The sequence below is a fragment of the Dipodomys merriami genome, unplaced genomic scaffold, assembly GCF_024711535.1.
Source record: "Dipodomys merriami isolate MVZ:Mamm:240054 unplaced genomic scaffold, mDipMer1.0.p SCAF_2, whole genome shotgun sequence".
NCBI lineage: Eukaryota > Metazoa > Chordata > Mammalia > Rodentia > Heteromyidae > Dipodomys > Dipodomys merriami.
In genome coordinates, this window is record NW_027203381.1 from 16,267,249 (window position 1) to 16,284,339 (window position 17,091).

The 17,091-nt window shown below is 37.7% G+C and overlaps 1 protein-coding gene across 2 annotated transcripts in view; it reads right to left on the minus strand.

Moving 5' to 3' along the window:
- The window catches only part of Dcc (DCC netrin 1 receptor), a 1,013,564-nt gene that overhangs the window by 860,494 nt on the left and 135,979 nt on the right, over positions 1–17,091 (minus strand). The window lies entirely within an intron of this gene.

Below are 17,091 nucleotides of genomic sequence, written 5' to 3' on the forward strand. Positions count from 1 at the left end.
GTCGCTAATAGTAGCTGGTGAGTATCATCCATGTTCCTGTTTTCACAGAGGTGAATTGAACATTTTCTCTGTGCTTATACTGAAATTTCTCTTTGTGAATTTAAAATCTATAATTATAACTTGTCAAAGCCTAAATGCTGAGGACTAAGTAACCCATTGAAATATGTGAAAAATAAATTTTTGTACATTACCTGTATAAAACTTCATTTGTTAAGTCTTCTAATGCCTTCTTCTAAACATACATCTGAATGCAGAGCTGTAGGTCAGGATCTTGGAATGACTCATATTGCGAATTCCTGTTTATCTGTTAACTTGTACTCTCGAGAATCAGATGTTTTGACAATTTTTAAGTTTCTTCCTTTCTTGACCAACTGCAGATGTTGGGGACATAGCATGCAGATCTAATTTTTAATTGTTCCATCCGTACAATCATGATAACATGGACTACACAATAACCATGAAAACCTTCATTGAAAGTGGGCCAGCAGGAGCAAACACCTCATTCTGATTCCATCATTTTCTCCAGGAGAAAATGGGAGACAGGAGGAAGGGAAAGAGGGAGAAAAATGAGGTAGTGGATAACAAGTTAGACAAAAAATGTACTCACTAACTTACGTAACTGTAACCCCTCTGTATATCACCTTGACAATGATATTTTTTTAAAAAAAGAAAATGGGAGACATATTCTCTCAGAAACTTTGCTAGCAGTTATTAGAGAAGAAACATGGACCTCAGAGATAACAGATATGGCCTTAAATGCTGACTCCTCTAATCTCAAGAAGCTTTCTTTAGCACACTGCTGATTCAGCTAGCTATGACTCAGTTTCCTTGCCAGTTAAAAGTCTACAGAAAATCCAGATACATAGATACACATGAAGCTGAATCCATCTGCTCTCCTTTCCTGAGTAAAATTTTACAAGACTGAAATTCATTTTAAGAAACATTCTATGTTTATCGCAGCATTATTTACCATAGCTAAGGTATGGAACCAACTCAGATGCCCCTCAGTAGATGAATGGATAAAAAAAATGTGATATATATGGATATATCACACACACACACACACACACACACACACACACACACACACACACACACACACACACACATATATACCTCCATCAGAAAGAATGACATCACCCCATTTGTTAGGGAATGGAAAGACTTGGAAAAAAATTATATTACGTGAAGTAAGCCAGGCCCTAATAAACATAGGTTTCATGGTTTCCCTTATTTGCAATAATTAGTGTATCCCTAGGACAAACAGAAAAGGTCAAAAGCTATGTACATTTGACCATGTAAGATGATGTTAAGTGAAATAAAGCCCAAGATAGGGCCACAAGTGGTTTTTTTTCTTGCTTGCTATTGTTTTTAATGTGTTTATACTGTACTTTGTGATTTTTTTGTTTCTTTTGTATGTTCTTCCCCCTGATATAATGCCTGTTTTCGCTGTATTTGATTCCAGTGTCCTGCATCTTGTATATATATTTTTTCTAATTTGGAGAGGGGAAGGGAAATAACCAAATACTGAAGTAAGGATATAGGTTGACCCATCATAACAATGAGATGTACAAAACACTATGTTGAAAACGAACTTTACAACTTTGAGGGGGGAGGGAGGAGTTGGGGTAATAGGGAAGGAAGGGATGGTAGGGAAAAACAAAGGAGGAGGTAACAATGTTTGATAGGAAATGTAATCATTACCTTACTCATGTAACTGTAACCCCTCTGTACAGTATTGTTATAACAAAACACACACACACACACACACACACACACACACACACACACACACACACACACACATGCACACAGCCCTATGTTACACAGCTATTTAGGTAGGAATCTCTTCACATTATTAGAACTGATGGCTATCACTAAAATATCACATATATAATTATGTACATATATATATATATATATATATATGAAACATTCTGTCTCCTATCTCTGTCTCTTGTCTCTGTCTCTCGTTATCTTTAGTGACCTAAACTTCTGCTCAGGGAGCCCATAAAGGCATTTGGCATGCATATAAGATATGCTTGGAGGTTCATGGTAGAAACTGCTAAAGAGAACGAGATTATATTTGGGAGACTGCAGTAAATTGATTCTGGCATACCATTCATTGGCTGATTTACTATACCCTCAGTTCTTTGCCAGATACCTGCTCTATCTTTAATAAAAGTGTGCAGAGAGTCTTTAGGAATGAGAAAGATACTGCTGATCATTTCGGCAACAATGTGCAAAAGCCATGTACTTGGCTGAACAGGAACTGATGAACAAAATGTCTAATACAAAATTACCAACGTGCAGGGATTTTGAATAAAGGTGCTCCCACTACAAGTTAACATTTTTCCTTCTGCTCTATGTTACACAGCTATTTAGGTAGGAATCTCTTCACATTATTAGAACTGATGGCTATCACTATAATTTTAACTAACCTAATTTTTAATTATTCAAAATTGTAGCAGCCATCACAAATGGTAAGACATCAAACATGTGCCTGTATCAGTTACTTTGTCATGTGCTTTGTGTAAGTTGTTTAAAGCTTTCAAGTCCCTAGAGAAATAAATATTTGATTTCCCATTTTCAGCTAAGGAAATTGAAAATCAAAAAGGCTAAGTCACTTGACCAACATCCAAGAGCATATGACTTAAAAATGTTATTATCTTTTCTCCTTTCAACTGGGTTACAAACATAAAACGCCATTCCTGTCTATGAGACAGATGTTTTAAAATAATCTTCACGAGCTCTAGCATGAAAAGAATGTTATTCAAGTTAATTTATACCAATTTTAAATGACATAAATTCAATTTTAATAGGAAAATGGTATTCATCCAAAGTGGGAGGAAAAGAAATATCTAAGATAGTGATCCAGAGGCTCTGGAGATACGTGTATTAGTAAGAAAATAAGCAGAATAAAGGAAGTTGTTTGGCATTGCCTGCGACAAGAATTACAATGCTTCTATTGTTTCTATTTTATTTATTCCAAATTAAATCTTACAGGCCTGCTGGGTTTTCCATATGATAAGTCCAAATGAAATGAAAAAAAAAAAATCAAGAGGTGAATTCTTCCCTTAGAGTACATTTTCTGGATGCTAATACATGGTTCTTGCTCAAAGAATTTCTGTTCAGTCTTCATTTACCATTCATGAATTCTTTACGTTCATCTTGCACCTCTGACTTGATGTGGTGCTGTTTGCAGGCAATTGACAAGAGCTCACCTCCAGCAGGAAATACAGGGTACAGCCCTCATGGTGGCGAATATTTGCAATATAGCAGGAACAAGCATGCCCTGTCACCTGCATTTCTCCTTAGTATGAACAGGAAATCTAATAGCCCTATTTCTAGAATAGCCTGCGTGTCTAAGGCTATAAAGGAAACAGGGACCCTACCCTAAGCCACAGATATTGAGTTATAAAAGAGGGGAAATGGCAAAGAGTGTTAATTCATACCAATTTCAATCCCATTTCAGTAAAGCAGATTTCATAATACATGAATGTATCTATACATCATTGACTCCCTCCAGATTTCAATTGTACAGATAGTCATTGAGAATGATTTATGGGGTTTTAACCCAAGTCTCCATCTGTGTGCACCATGAGTTCCTAATGCAAATATTCTCAAATCAAGTCTGGGAAACTCTGTACAGGAGTCATTAAAAGGGACTGGGCAAAAGCCTAGAAAATATTCATCACGAAACAAAATAGGATGGCCCTCTAGGGAATCTGCTCACTTTGACCTCATATCTAAGATTGATTGCAGACAATGTTAAAACATTAATGGTAAATAAAACACAATGGAAGGTCTTTGTTCAACACAGATCTCATGTTAATGATGTTTTCCCCATAGGTGTATTTCACAGGAGAAGTGTGAAGAAAGGGACTTCCCATCTGAAAATGGGGAATGGAATTGCTATCTTATGGCATGAGAAAAGTAAATGCAATGTTAAAGGCAAGGGCTATATTAGGATACTAGGGGCTTAGTGAATTCTAAGAGTCGGATACTATAGAGAACTGGTTCTTCAAAAGGGGTCCTAACTTGAATCACCTTTTTTTTTTTTTTTTTGGCTGCTCCTAGGGCTTTAATTCTAGGTCTAGTTGCTGTCCCTGAGCTCCTTTTGCTAAAGACTAGTACACTCTATCACTTAAGCCACAGTGACATTTTGTCTTTCTGTGATTAATTGGTGATAAGAAACTCAGACTTTAATGCCTTGGCTGGCTTCAAAGGATCCAGATCTCAGCCTCCTGAGTAGCTCAGATTATATATGTGAACCCCAAGTGTCTGGTTTAATGAGTCACTTTTAACCCCTTCAAAGGAGATGCACACATCTTTAGACACACTTCTATGTCCAATTAAGAAATGAAGAAAATAGGCGCAAGGAATGCTTAGAGAGCCTGAAATCACATAAAGTATCAGTGTCAAGAGTTGGAAAGGTCAGTCTGTGTCATTTCTAGTTGGCAACCATTAACCTCTGAGCTCAATCCAGGAAATCCAGCTTCTTATTTGAACCCCTCAATCCTTGATCAGTATTGTGTATGTTCAGAGAGCCTGCAATTTAACTGAAGGGTCAGAATGTGCTATCATAAATTTATAGGGTCAGGCTTAAGCACCACAGATGAGACAGTGTTAACAAGGACAATGAGCCATGAAAAACAGGAGGGGAAGATTGTGGGAGGTGCATACATGAATTGTGGGACTGACACGTCTTCCTAGATGTTAGAGAGTGAAAATTATGCCAAACAGCACAATGGAAACTTGTGCATTGCTTTTCTCAAATTTACACGAGAGCCCTAAATCCACAATGGGGTTATGTTTGCAAATAGGGCCTTTATGTGAGTAACTAATTATATTTTTTAATTAATTTATTTACTTTTGCTGGTCCTGAGGCTTGAACTCAGGGAGCTTCTCTGTGCTCAGGGCCAGTGCTCTACCACTTGAGCCAAAGCCTCAGTCCTGACTTTTTCTAAGTAGTTTCATGGACATAAGAGTCTCACGGGCTTTCTTCCAGGGGCTGGCTTCGAACATGATCTTCAGATCTTAGCCTCTTGAGTAGTAATTTTAAATGAGGCCATATTATTTAAACATAATCATGTAAGTCTTTACTCTTAGTACAACAGGAAACATCAGAGGCCACTGCCCATCACTTTAGGATACAAGACAGAGTATCACAAGCCAGGCAAAGATCACATATCAGAATTAACATGTCACTATGCTGGCTTATTAGTGTGTAGAACTTCTCAGCTTCTAAATCTATGCAAGATAGAGTGTCTGGTGGCTTAAACAACCAGTTTATGGGATTTTTTTTCTAACTGTAGTCAGAGTAGATACCTCTCTAAAAAGTGAATGAAATCTTGTCATGCATATCAGAGGCCAACACACAAGACCCAACCTACCACCTCTTGTCTTATATGGTCTGTGAATTAAGAATTATTACTATTACTAGAAGAACTTCTAGTGATATGTACTTCAAATTTCCATGTCTATGAATAAAGTTCCACTAGGCCTGGCCACACTCATCCTTTTACCCATTTTCTCTTTTACCTTTTGCGTTGGAGCAACAGTTTGGTAACTGTTACACAAAATTTACAGCCAATAAAATCTGAAATGTTTATTCTCAGTCTCTTTTCAGGGAAAAAAAAACCCCACAACAATGTCAACCTCTGGCCTACACTGGGATGCTTTGCTGCCTTGATGGTTTACATTTATCAACTAAGGATCTCATTAAAATGAAGATTTTTGCTTCAGTAAATGTTGGTGGTGTGTGATTCTGCATTTCTAATGAGTTGCACATGGAGCTGCTGCTACTGTACCTGGACAACCACTTACTTGATCAGGGAGGTTCAAGGTCCATTACATATGAGACCCAGATTTTTCATTCATAGGAATGTCTTCCTTAATGATCTTAGTGATTAGGTAAACAAAATCTAGTAAGAACAGTAATTTTCTTGGGATTCATCCTAAATTTTAAAAATCAGGAGACAGATAGCACAAAACCAGAAAAGGGAACCTCCAAGTTTATGTGTTGACAATTGCAAGGCACTACAAGAAGGAAAACATGGCAAAACTGAGAGTGTATAGCTTATGTTAATAGTGATTCAGTCCTAGGTGAATGTTTATCTTGCTCATCTTGATCATTTCTCCTCATCACATAGGAAGTGGCTCTTATCTCCTTGAAATGCTTGATATTTTCTATTCAAATCTCTTTTTTTTTCTGAGTGTGTCAATTCTGTATGGCATGGACAAACACAATTTTCTATTTTTACAAAGGATTTTAAAGTAAAACATGTAAAAGTAAATATTGAGATTAAACCTGATAAGAAACAGATTGGGCATTGCCTGTCAAAGCCCTAAAGGCCACAAAATAAATGGCAAGGTAATAGTAGCCTTGTCTCATTGAAATGCAGACGGTATTCACTGAGCTCTCATATGCATATCTTTTCTCCTCTGTCTCCTTAACAGATGTCATCAAATCAGATGTATGGGGCCAGAAATAGGTGCAAATACCACCCTAGGAGCTACTGAAACCCAAAGCTACAGGTTCCAAACCTGTGAACTATACAGGTGCAACTGCCTGGGTTTCAGTTTATCAGGCAACAAGCCAATATGTCCTTTTAACCACCACTCCCTCCCCTAAAAAGAATAAGGTCTAAAATTTTTACATTTTAGTCTCAATGACTTTTCTGATTTTGATTTTGTTCTTGTTTGTTTTGTTCACAGTGATTATTCAATCCCAAACTAGCTGCACTGTTTAGAAAAACACATGGGAACATGTACTGCATATTTTTGCACTATCCCGATGATCAGAGTTATGAACAAATACGCTTTAGTTTTTCTGCTGTTTTTTTATTGTGACACTTTATTTCTAAGTGCAACACAGAAATATGAACATTTTAATCTAAGTAAATAATCACATTTGGTTTCTACTTACAGTGCCCATATTTCTGAAGTTAAATGGGTATGGATGAATAATAGACCATATAAGGTGATTGGTAAACAAAATCTAAGGGCTGGGTGTAATCAAGATAAGTGATATGCTACTATCCCTTATTGAATTTTAGTATATACTATGCAAACAAGCACACTAAGATCATATATGTTGTGTGTATGTGTGTGTGTGTGTGTGTGTGTGTGTGTGTGTGTGTGTGTGTGTGTGTGTGGTAACACTGAGATTTAAAGAGCTAATACATTGGCCAACACTTCATAAATAAAGAGCTACTATATTGACCTGCCACACACAGCCAGGATTGGATTTGTCTGATGCTAGACTCACTAATCTCAGCTACTAATAATACTATTTCAAAATAATGCATCACACAACTCCAGATTGCTAAAAAAATGTAGTCAGCATTCAAAGCCTTTATAAGCTCCCAAACCCACTCAATTTAAGGGTAAATCACCTTGGCATGATTTATTGTGTAAAAAGCATTGTTTTGAAATTTCCACTTCTTAGGGCAAGCTAGAGTAGTTTATGATAAAGCACAGTTCCTGCCAAGAAAATGCTACATCAAAAAGTGATTCAAGGCATCAGATAGTTGCTGAGGCACTGAGAACCAAAGGGTCACGTTTCAGAGAAAGAACTTCATGAAGGTGAGCTGATATTTGTTGGTTTTTTTTTTGTCTATTACTGTTATTTATTTATTTATTATTGTGAAAATACTGTACAGAGGGGTTACAATTACATGGGCAAGATAATGAGCACATTTCTTATCAAGCATTGTAGCCTCCTCCTTTGTTTCCCCTTCCCATCCCTTCCCAGCCTCCCCCCACCCAATCCTCCCCACCTCCCCACCAAAGTTGTAAAGTTCGTTTTTGACATGACAACTTGTACTTCTCATTGTTGCAACGGGTCCGCCTGTGAGCTGATATTTGAAAGAAGTATTTCCTGGGGCACATTTCACAGAAAAATCAGAAAACAAAAAATGGGCAGAGGCCTACAGTACAAATGCAGAACGATTAGTAGTTTTGTGATTGTTTTGGTTATTTGTTGAGGCTTAAACAGTCTAGATTCTACTGCAAACACTAGATTACTATTGGAAGACTATTACTAGATTCTGAAGCAATACTGGGATGAGTACAAAAGTATTCAGAAAGCATCTGAGAAGCAAAATGGAGCTTCCTGACAGTCCTTTGCTGCCAGAGATTTGCGGTTGTTAGCATTACCATGTGAGACCTGCCTAGAGAGAAGCTCAAATGATCACTGCATCCTTAAGGTGAAAACTCTGATGACTATATCCCAGGAACAAAGGCAAATGGGAACAACTTACAGTCAGCCTTGATTTAGCTTAGTCTTTTGTTGACGCAAGCTGACCAGCTCTGACTCCATATTTTTATCAGGGAAAGACAAAACTTCTCAGGATGATAATGGTCAAGACTCTTAAATCTTTGTAGTAGTATTTAACATTCAATTAAAATTTACTAGGCTGGACAATATTACCCATACAATTTTTTTTAATATTATTTTATTTTATTTGAGAACATACTGTACAGAGGGGCTACAATTACATGGGCAGGATAATGCATACATTTCTTACCAAGCATTGCAGCCTCCTCCTTTGTTTACCCTTCACCTCCCTTCCCAGCCTCCCCCCTCCCCCCAAACAATTATACCCCCTTCCCCCCCCACCGACATTGTAAAGCTGGTTTTGACATGACATTTTGTACTTCTCATTGTTGCAACAGGTCCATCTGAATCCTTAAACGACTTGTTTGCCCCCATCTCCTCCACATGTTATACTGACATCAAATATAGTGAAAGCGGGGGTTACACTGTGGGGGAGGGACATACAAAGCAACAAAGAAATAATCTTATAAATGCGTTAGAAACATATGCATGAAAGAAACGAAAATATTAAAATACATATTTAAGGGTTCATTTTCTTAACATCAAATTATCTGACCTTTTCTGCTTGACTCATACCTATACTAGATATTGCAAATAAGGGAAACCATGGGACCTATGCTTCTTTGGGCCTGGCTTACTTCACTTAATATAATTTTTTCCAAGCCTTTCCATTTCCTAACAAATGGGGAAATGTCATTCTTTCTGATGGAGGCATAGAATTCCATTGTGTATATATACCACATTTTCTTGATCCATTCATCTACTGAGGGGCATCTGGGTTGGTTCCATATCTTAGCTATGGTAAATAATGCTGCAATAAACATAGTTGTGCTGGTAGCTTTAGTGTGGTCTTGTTTGTAAACATTTGGGTAAATGCCCAAAAGTGGGATTGCTGGATCATAGGGGAGATTTATGTGAAGTCTTTTGAGGAACCTCCATACTGCTTTCCAAAGTGGTTGAACAAGTTTACATTCCCACCAACAATGAAGTAAGGTTCCTTTCTGTCCACATCCCCTCCAGCATCTGTTGTTGTTAGAGTTCTTGATTTTTGCTGTTCTAACTGGAGTGAGGTGATATCTCAATGTTGTTTTGATTTGCATTTCTTTTATGGCTAGGGATGTTGAACATTTCTTCATGTGTCTATTGGCCATCCTTCTTTCTTCTTCAGAGAAGCTTCTCTTTAAGTCTTTCGCCCACTTATTTATTGGACAGTTGTTTCTTTGAGGATTTGTTGTGGGGGGTTTAATTTTTTGAGTTCCAAGTATATTTTAGATATGAGACCCTTGTCCGTTGTATGGCTAGTAAAGATCTTCTCCCAATCGGTGGGCTTTCTATTGATCTTGCTAGCTATGTCATTTGCCCTGCAGAAGCTCTGCAACCGTATGCAATCCCATTTGTCCAACCTTTCTTTGATTTGTTGTGCTTCCGGGTCTCTATTTAGAAAATTTCGGCCTGAGCCAAGGAGACCTAAGGTTTCTCCTATTCCATCCTGTAATGTTTTCAGAGTGTCTGCTTTGAGTTCAAGGTCTTTGATCCATTTGGAGTTGATTCTGGTGCAGGGTGATATATAAGGATCTAGCTTTAGTTTTCTACATGTAGTTAACCAATTTTGCCAGCACCATTTACTGAAGAGGCTGTCTTTCTTCCATTCTATTGTTTTAGCTTCCTTATTGAAGATTAGATGGCTATAGGTCTGTAGGTTCATTTCTGGGTTTTCAATTCTATTCCATTGGTCCTGAGGTCTGTTCTTATGCCAATACCAAGCTGTTTTGATTACTATGGCTTTATAGTAGAGTTTGAAATTTGGTATTGATATTCCTCCAGCAGTGTTCTTTCCGTTGAGGCGCGTTTTTGCTATTCGGGGTCTTTTATTGTTCCATATGAATTTTTGGATTGCCTCCTCTATTTCCTTGAAGAATGAGGGTGGAATTTTGATAGGTATCGCATTGAATTTGTAGATAGCCTTGGGAAGTATTGCCATTTTCACGATGTTAATCTTGCCAATCCAGGAGCATGGGAGGTTTTGCCATTTTTTAAGTTCTGTGTTGATTTCCTTTTTCAAGATTTTAAAGTTTTCATCATAGAGGTCCTTCACTTCTTTGGTTAAGTTAATTCCTAGGTATTTTATTTTTTGTGGGGCTATTACAAATGGACTTGCTTTCCTAATTTCAGCCACACTTTTCTCATTGTTGGCATATAGAAAAGCCATTGATTTTGGGGGGTTAATTTTATAACCTGCTACTTTGCCAAAGTTTTGAATCAGCTTGAGTAATTTGGGAGTGGAGTCCATGGGATTCTTTAAATACAAGATCATGTCATCTGCAAAGAGGGAGAGTTTTATTTCTTCTTTCCCTATTTGGATCCCCTTTATGTCTGCATCTTGTCTTATTGCTGTAGCTAGGCATTCTAATACTAGATTGAAGAGAAGTGGAGAGAGTGGGCATCCTTGTCTCGTTCCTGAGTTAAGAGGAAATGGCTTTAGTTTTTCACCATGAGTATAATGCTGGCTGTAGGTTTGTCATATACAGCCTTTATTGTATTGAGGAATGTTCCATGGATTCCTAATTTTTCCAGAACCTTCATCATAAAGGGGTGTTGGATCTTGTCAAATGCTTTTTCTGCATCTATTGAGATAACCATGTGGTTCTTATTCTTGCTCCTGTTGATGTGATGAATAATATTAATTGATTTGCATATATTGAACCAGCTTTGCATCCCTGAAATGAATCCTGACAATCAGTGAGCGAAGAATCTTACTTAGAAAGCAAGGAGTTACTCATAGTTACAGTTGATGTTACTAAGAAAATAGAAGGAAATTTGTAAAAATCATGTAAAACTGGATTTTTATCAGATTTCATTCAATACTAAAAGAATGAAATACTAGAGAGAACTCTGTAACATAAGCACTGGCATTAAGATTATAATAGATGAGTTAGCAATTAGATACTGCATAAAGTAGAATTAGTAAAGTGGAAAAAGTCAGTAGAAAAGTCTCATCACTTTTTAAAAATGAAAAATATAAAAAATATATGAAAATACTTGGACATGTTATAATTATCCAATGGTCAAGAAACTGGAATGCTATTAGGAAAGAGAAAATGTAGCAAAATCAATATATAAATGCATAATGACTGAAGTGTTTCCTAATTTATCAAGAAAATCCCTCCCAGATTTTTTTTTTTTAAAAAAACCTCTCACTGAATTCTCACTAAGATAGGTATCACTACATATATATGTATGCAGGTACTCCCCCAAAATATTATATATATTTTTTTGGGGGGGGTCCGGTCATGGAGCCTGAACTCTGGGCCTGGGTGCTGTCCCTCAGCTCTTCAGCGCAAGGCTAGCGCTCTACCACTTGAGCCACAGCGATACTTCCGGCTTTTTTTCTTTTTGCTTATGTGGTGCTGAGGAACCGAACCCAGGGCCTCAGGCATGCAAGGCAAGCGCTCTACCACTGAGCCACCTTCCCAGCCCCCAAAATATTATATTATAATTAAACTACTGAAAGATAAATCAAGGAAACACTTTAAAAACAAAAAAAAAAACACAAAGAAGCATGTCTCTGGAAGAAGAAATATACAGCCTTCTTCTTAAAAATAAAACAGGCTGGAAAGAAACAAACAAATCATTTCAAATCTAGTATACTATACACAGAAAAAAAAAACCCTACACAAATGAAAGTAAAATAAACAAATTATAAGAAAAGGAAAACTGAATTTTTCAGTAGCCAACCTACATCAAAGTTACTTCTAAATTTAGAATTTAAAATTCTGAAGACCACTCTCTAGCCAGGAACAAGCTAGGAAATGCCAGGTAGAGTGGAGAAAAGCCAGATAAATACATGAGTCATTATATGTCATCGGAAATGAGTCCTGGGTTTAAATATACAAGTATCAAAAGACGTGAAGGAATGACGAATTCTAGCATTAGTGATGCTATCTTAATTTGATTGTAAAGAATTAAAGAAAAGGTGTTGATCTTTTTAAAGACAGTACAAATAGCAAATGAGTATGTAGCAAATTAATAGAAAATGTGATTAATTTTTTATTGTATGAAAACAAATTACAGCCCTGAAATTCTTTTACTCTTTGTAAGCCCTGGGAGCTTTTTCCCCCAATTATGTTTTTGAAGTAATGGTAGATGTACAGGGATCCTTACAAATAACTGTGAGAGCTTTGCCCATCCCCGTCACTCCATTTCCCCCAATGGTTACATCTTACCTAACTCTCCTATGCTTTAAATCCATGAAATAGACATTGAACATGAGTATGTGCGGTTCTCTCCATTATACTCAGATTTCTGAGCCTAGTATAGGTAGAAACCCATTTGATCATTAGGATTCCTTGGCTTACAATGCTTTCCACGACTAGCTTCCTATTTTAGTTACACTACATCTTGTTTCCTTGCCTTGGCCCATGTGCTCTGTTCTTGGCCCACTGTTTATCTTAGGCTAGGCCTCTGGTGGCCACATTCCAGCCTCATTGGCCTCTTCCATTTCCCAATGCAAGCACCGCTATTCTCTTCCAGGCTCATCCATCTCTCTGAAGTAGTCTCTCCTTAGCTAACCTGTTACCGAGTCCTTTCATAAAACATTTAAGCCAGTTTTCTCTAAATACTTGACTTTCCTTCTGTAGCTTGTACCAAAATTTTAAATCAGATATGTATTTCTTTTCATGTCTGACTCCTGACTTTTTCCTCTAATTAGACTCTAAATTTCACCAGGGAAGATAAAATGTAGGTCTGAATCATCTTCTAACCCTATTCTCTGACAAAGAACAGGACAGGTAACATATAGCAGGGACTCCAGCCCAAAGGATCAATGTAAATATGATTTCCCCCAGATTGGAATAAATTGTAAAATAGGAAATGAATATTCATGGTCCAAAACTATCCTGGGAGCTCAGATGAAAAGCACCATCTAAGGGCAGACAGACAGAAGTAAAGTTGCTTATCTCTGCAGCATGGCCCCCTCCTATGGGTATATAATTAATTAATACTAATTGGACTTAACTATATGCCCATAGGAAATGGATTATTGTTGTTATACAGCTCCTGAATGTCAGATTGGAAAGGCACAACTCATTTTTTTATAACTTCTGAATTCACTTTAGAAACCATAAGGAAGCATTGTGATGATCTGGGCATTTAATCATTTTTCTAACCTTTCAAACTAGTCTTGGGGCTTAAGTAATAAAGACTATTATGACTTCTCCAAATCATATTGCTTCCCGATATGTAATCCAAATACCAATGATGATCAGCTCCAAAAATTCTTAAAACTAGATCTGCCCAACACCAAAAACAAAGGGAGAAGGACTGTAAAAATAAAGAGGGGTATCTATAGATACTCTAAAAATTGGGAGAAGGACTGTAAAAATAAAGAGGGGTATCTAGATACTCTAAAAATTGGTTAGAGTCCCTAATGAAAGACAAGTCTATCTAATCATAAAGAGACCTTTGCTGAGAAACAGTGTCTTTCTAGTCTCAGCTCTGCTCCCAAGTAGCTAAGATCAACTATTTGTCTGTTTAAATCTCTGTTTCCTGGTCATGAAATCACTTGTTATCTGAAGGCTCTTTTAGCCCTTATAATTTATGAAGCTGATTTCTAACCAAAAGTTGTATTCATAAGCTTCCACGTGACCAGGAACAAACAAAGGCAATGAGAAAGAACTAACATCCTCGTACCTGCTGTCTGGCTATTGTTTTGTGAGCAGGTGATCTCATTTGCAGGAAGAAAATTTTGTATTTTCTTTGTTGTTTCACGGTAGCATGAGAGATGACATGCTTTTTTTTTCTACCTTGTTAAAAGCTCCTATTATAGAAATTGCCAGGTCTATTAGTATATCTTAATTACCACATCTTGTGCTGCTTTTAGCCTCTAGTGAGGCAAAATTGCCATGATTTATGCTTTACTAACAATGATATTTTTACATTAGTAAGCAATTAAAGAGCCCTACAGCACTCCTGGGAACTTAAAAAAAAACTGTACAAGGACTGGCATCATTTTGATTTATATCTACTCTAATTGTGTTTATAGAAAACTTACAAAAGGGGAAGAGTGCATGAAAATGTTTATAGTGCTCACAATGCATAATTACATAAAGGGAAACATTACTGTTGCACCTTTGCTGAAGAAGTAACCCCTAACACGTGAAGGAATGGGTTCAGAAGTCACCATTGGGTAAAGAACAATGTCATGTCTTTGACTCATTAACCAGGTAAATTCAGATGAAAGGGATTCTACTCCAAAGTAAAGCTTCTGCTGTGAGTCCTGAGGAGCAGGGAGGGTGACAGAGGAGCTCAGGGTTAACTGGAAGAGCTGGGGTAGCATCCCTTTATACTGAAGCAGCATGCATAGGAGACTCATTAACAAAAGTACTCACTGGGGAGAAAGCAGCTACAAAATCAAGTATCACCTGCATGCTGTGAGTAGATCAAACCCAGGAACGATTGGTCCCTTCTCCAAGGTACAACATGTAAGAATCAGCCTTTCAAGTGCGATTTTTCTAGTGTCCATTTATTTTGGCGCTGGTGGGGTGTGTGTGAGGTCTTAGCATATCTCACTTACTTCTATCTCCCTTCAAACACTGAGTTTTAACTGACCCTCAGCAATCGTTCAGTCCTCCATACTCACTGTCACAACCCCACTCGGTATATTAAACAGAAGAACTCTACTGGTGAATGAATAATGGTGGAAAAAATGGCATCAGGACAGAATATGAATCTTTCAAAAATCACATCTTTTTGAGCTACCTACATCAGCCAAAACGTCTACTGAAGCTAAAATGGATACACAGGACCCTTGTTAAGCAGAATGTGGGGGGGGGAGGGGGGTGCCAGGGCTCTCTCTATTCCAGACATTGTATCTCAGCATCCTACCTTCCCTGGGGAATTCATGTCCAGACTGAGATTTGATAAACACCACAGTAGAGGGTTAACAGAAACCAGACTGGCAAGGAACTTTAATCAATATCACAAGATATACAACATGAAAGAAGGAAGAAGGAAAAGGACAAGAGAAGAGGAGGAAAGATGTGGCTCCCTGGAGGGATGTTTCAAATCTTCTCCAAAATGTTTCTATTGTGAACTAAATACCTGACATCAATTCAAGGTGGGGAGCTATTTTTATTTTCAAATCTGAGAACACAAGGATCATCTTTGACCAGGAATTTCTTGTTTCAATAAAACAGACTCAGAGATGGCCCCCCTACCTCGAGACTGAGAGCGAGGAGCGGCAGGTGGTTTCACTGTATGTGGAAACTTTGCATTTAAACAATCAAGTCTCACTGTCTCCAGGTCAGACTTTTTACAGCATTTCTGAATAAGCGTATAGGATTCCCACAGATGTCCATGCAAGGCCATTCCGCATGAAGACTTGTAGGGAAATGGCAACCATGTGCACTTCCTCTCCTTACCTCCAGGTTGTCTTGAAGCGATGACATCACTCCAAACCCTCATATGTATTCCTATATGCTCACCTTACATTCCTACATCAAATTGCATTCTACACAGAATACAAAGATCAAATTTCTGAGGCGTGGTACTCAGGTATAAGCTCAGGTCCCTACATTAATTCTGGTTTTGTGGATAGACTTTTTGTGAGACAGAGATTCTCCAACCTGTGCCACCTGTGTAAACTTGGGTTATACTTGTATGCCATCCCCACCAATTCATTTGTTGAGATGGGTGTCTGAACAAGTTTGTCTCCTGATCTCAGCCTCCTAAGAGCTGGGATTCCAGGCATGTGCCACCACACTCATCCCCAAGGAATATTAATATTAGAATGCTAGAGAAGGCCAACCATCCACATTGCTGACAGCCTTTTCTCAAGTACCATCTCTCCATTAGGGACCAAGATGTATACTGGAAAAAGATTAAGTTGTGTTTAATCAGTAATTGGCAGTTAAAATTTTTAAGTAAAATGTAATTAAGGAATATTTGAATATATAAAGAAATTGAGATAAGTTAGAAGAATCTTAGAAAATGAGGAATCATTCTACAGAAAACTAATGATAGCAGGACCTTCCTGATGTGTATGCCACTAGCTGCTCAGTCAAGAGTAATTTAAGCCTATTGCCAAGACTATTCAGCACCATACAGAGTCTAATTCCAGAACCAAATCTTTACCAATTACTTGTTTCTTTGCTATCTATCACACCACCTCTAATAAAGCCATTGTTCTAGTTCATGAATTTTCTCTTTCTGCCTGGAGGAGATGATGGAGCACATCAAGGCAGGTGGATTGTGATTTTTCAGGTCAGCCAGACTAGGTAAAGTTATCAAGAGCCTATCTCAAGAAGAAGAAATCTGAAGATCACAGTTTGAAGTCGACCCAGACAGGAAAGTCCATGACTTAACCACCAAAGTCCACTTAACCACCAAAAAGCCAGAAGCGGAGCTGTAGCTCAAGGGCAGGAGCCATAAGCATAAAAGCTCAAGGATAACCTCCAGACCCTGAATTCAAGAACCAGGACCCATACCCCAAAAGAAGGAAGACCCTATCTCACCATCTCACAAACAAAATTCAAACAAAAATTCTGGGGCTCAAGTGATAGGGTACAACCTGCCATGCATGAATACTGGGTTAGATCTTCAGTGCTGCCAAACTAACTAAAAATAAACACACAACGGTATCATCTCTTTAGCTTGTAAAAAAAAAAAAAAAAAAAACCTCTTTCTGTTCCCAGACCTTAATTGCTAATTAAGAATTAAAGAAACATTTGTTTGGGATGGAGACAACTGCT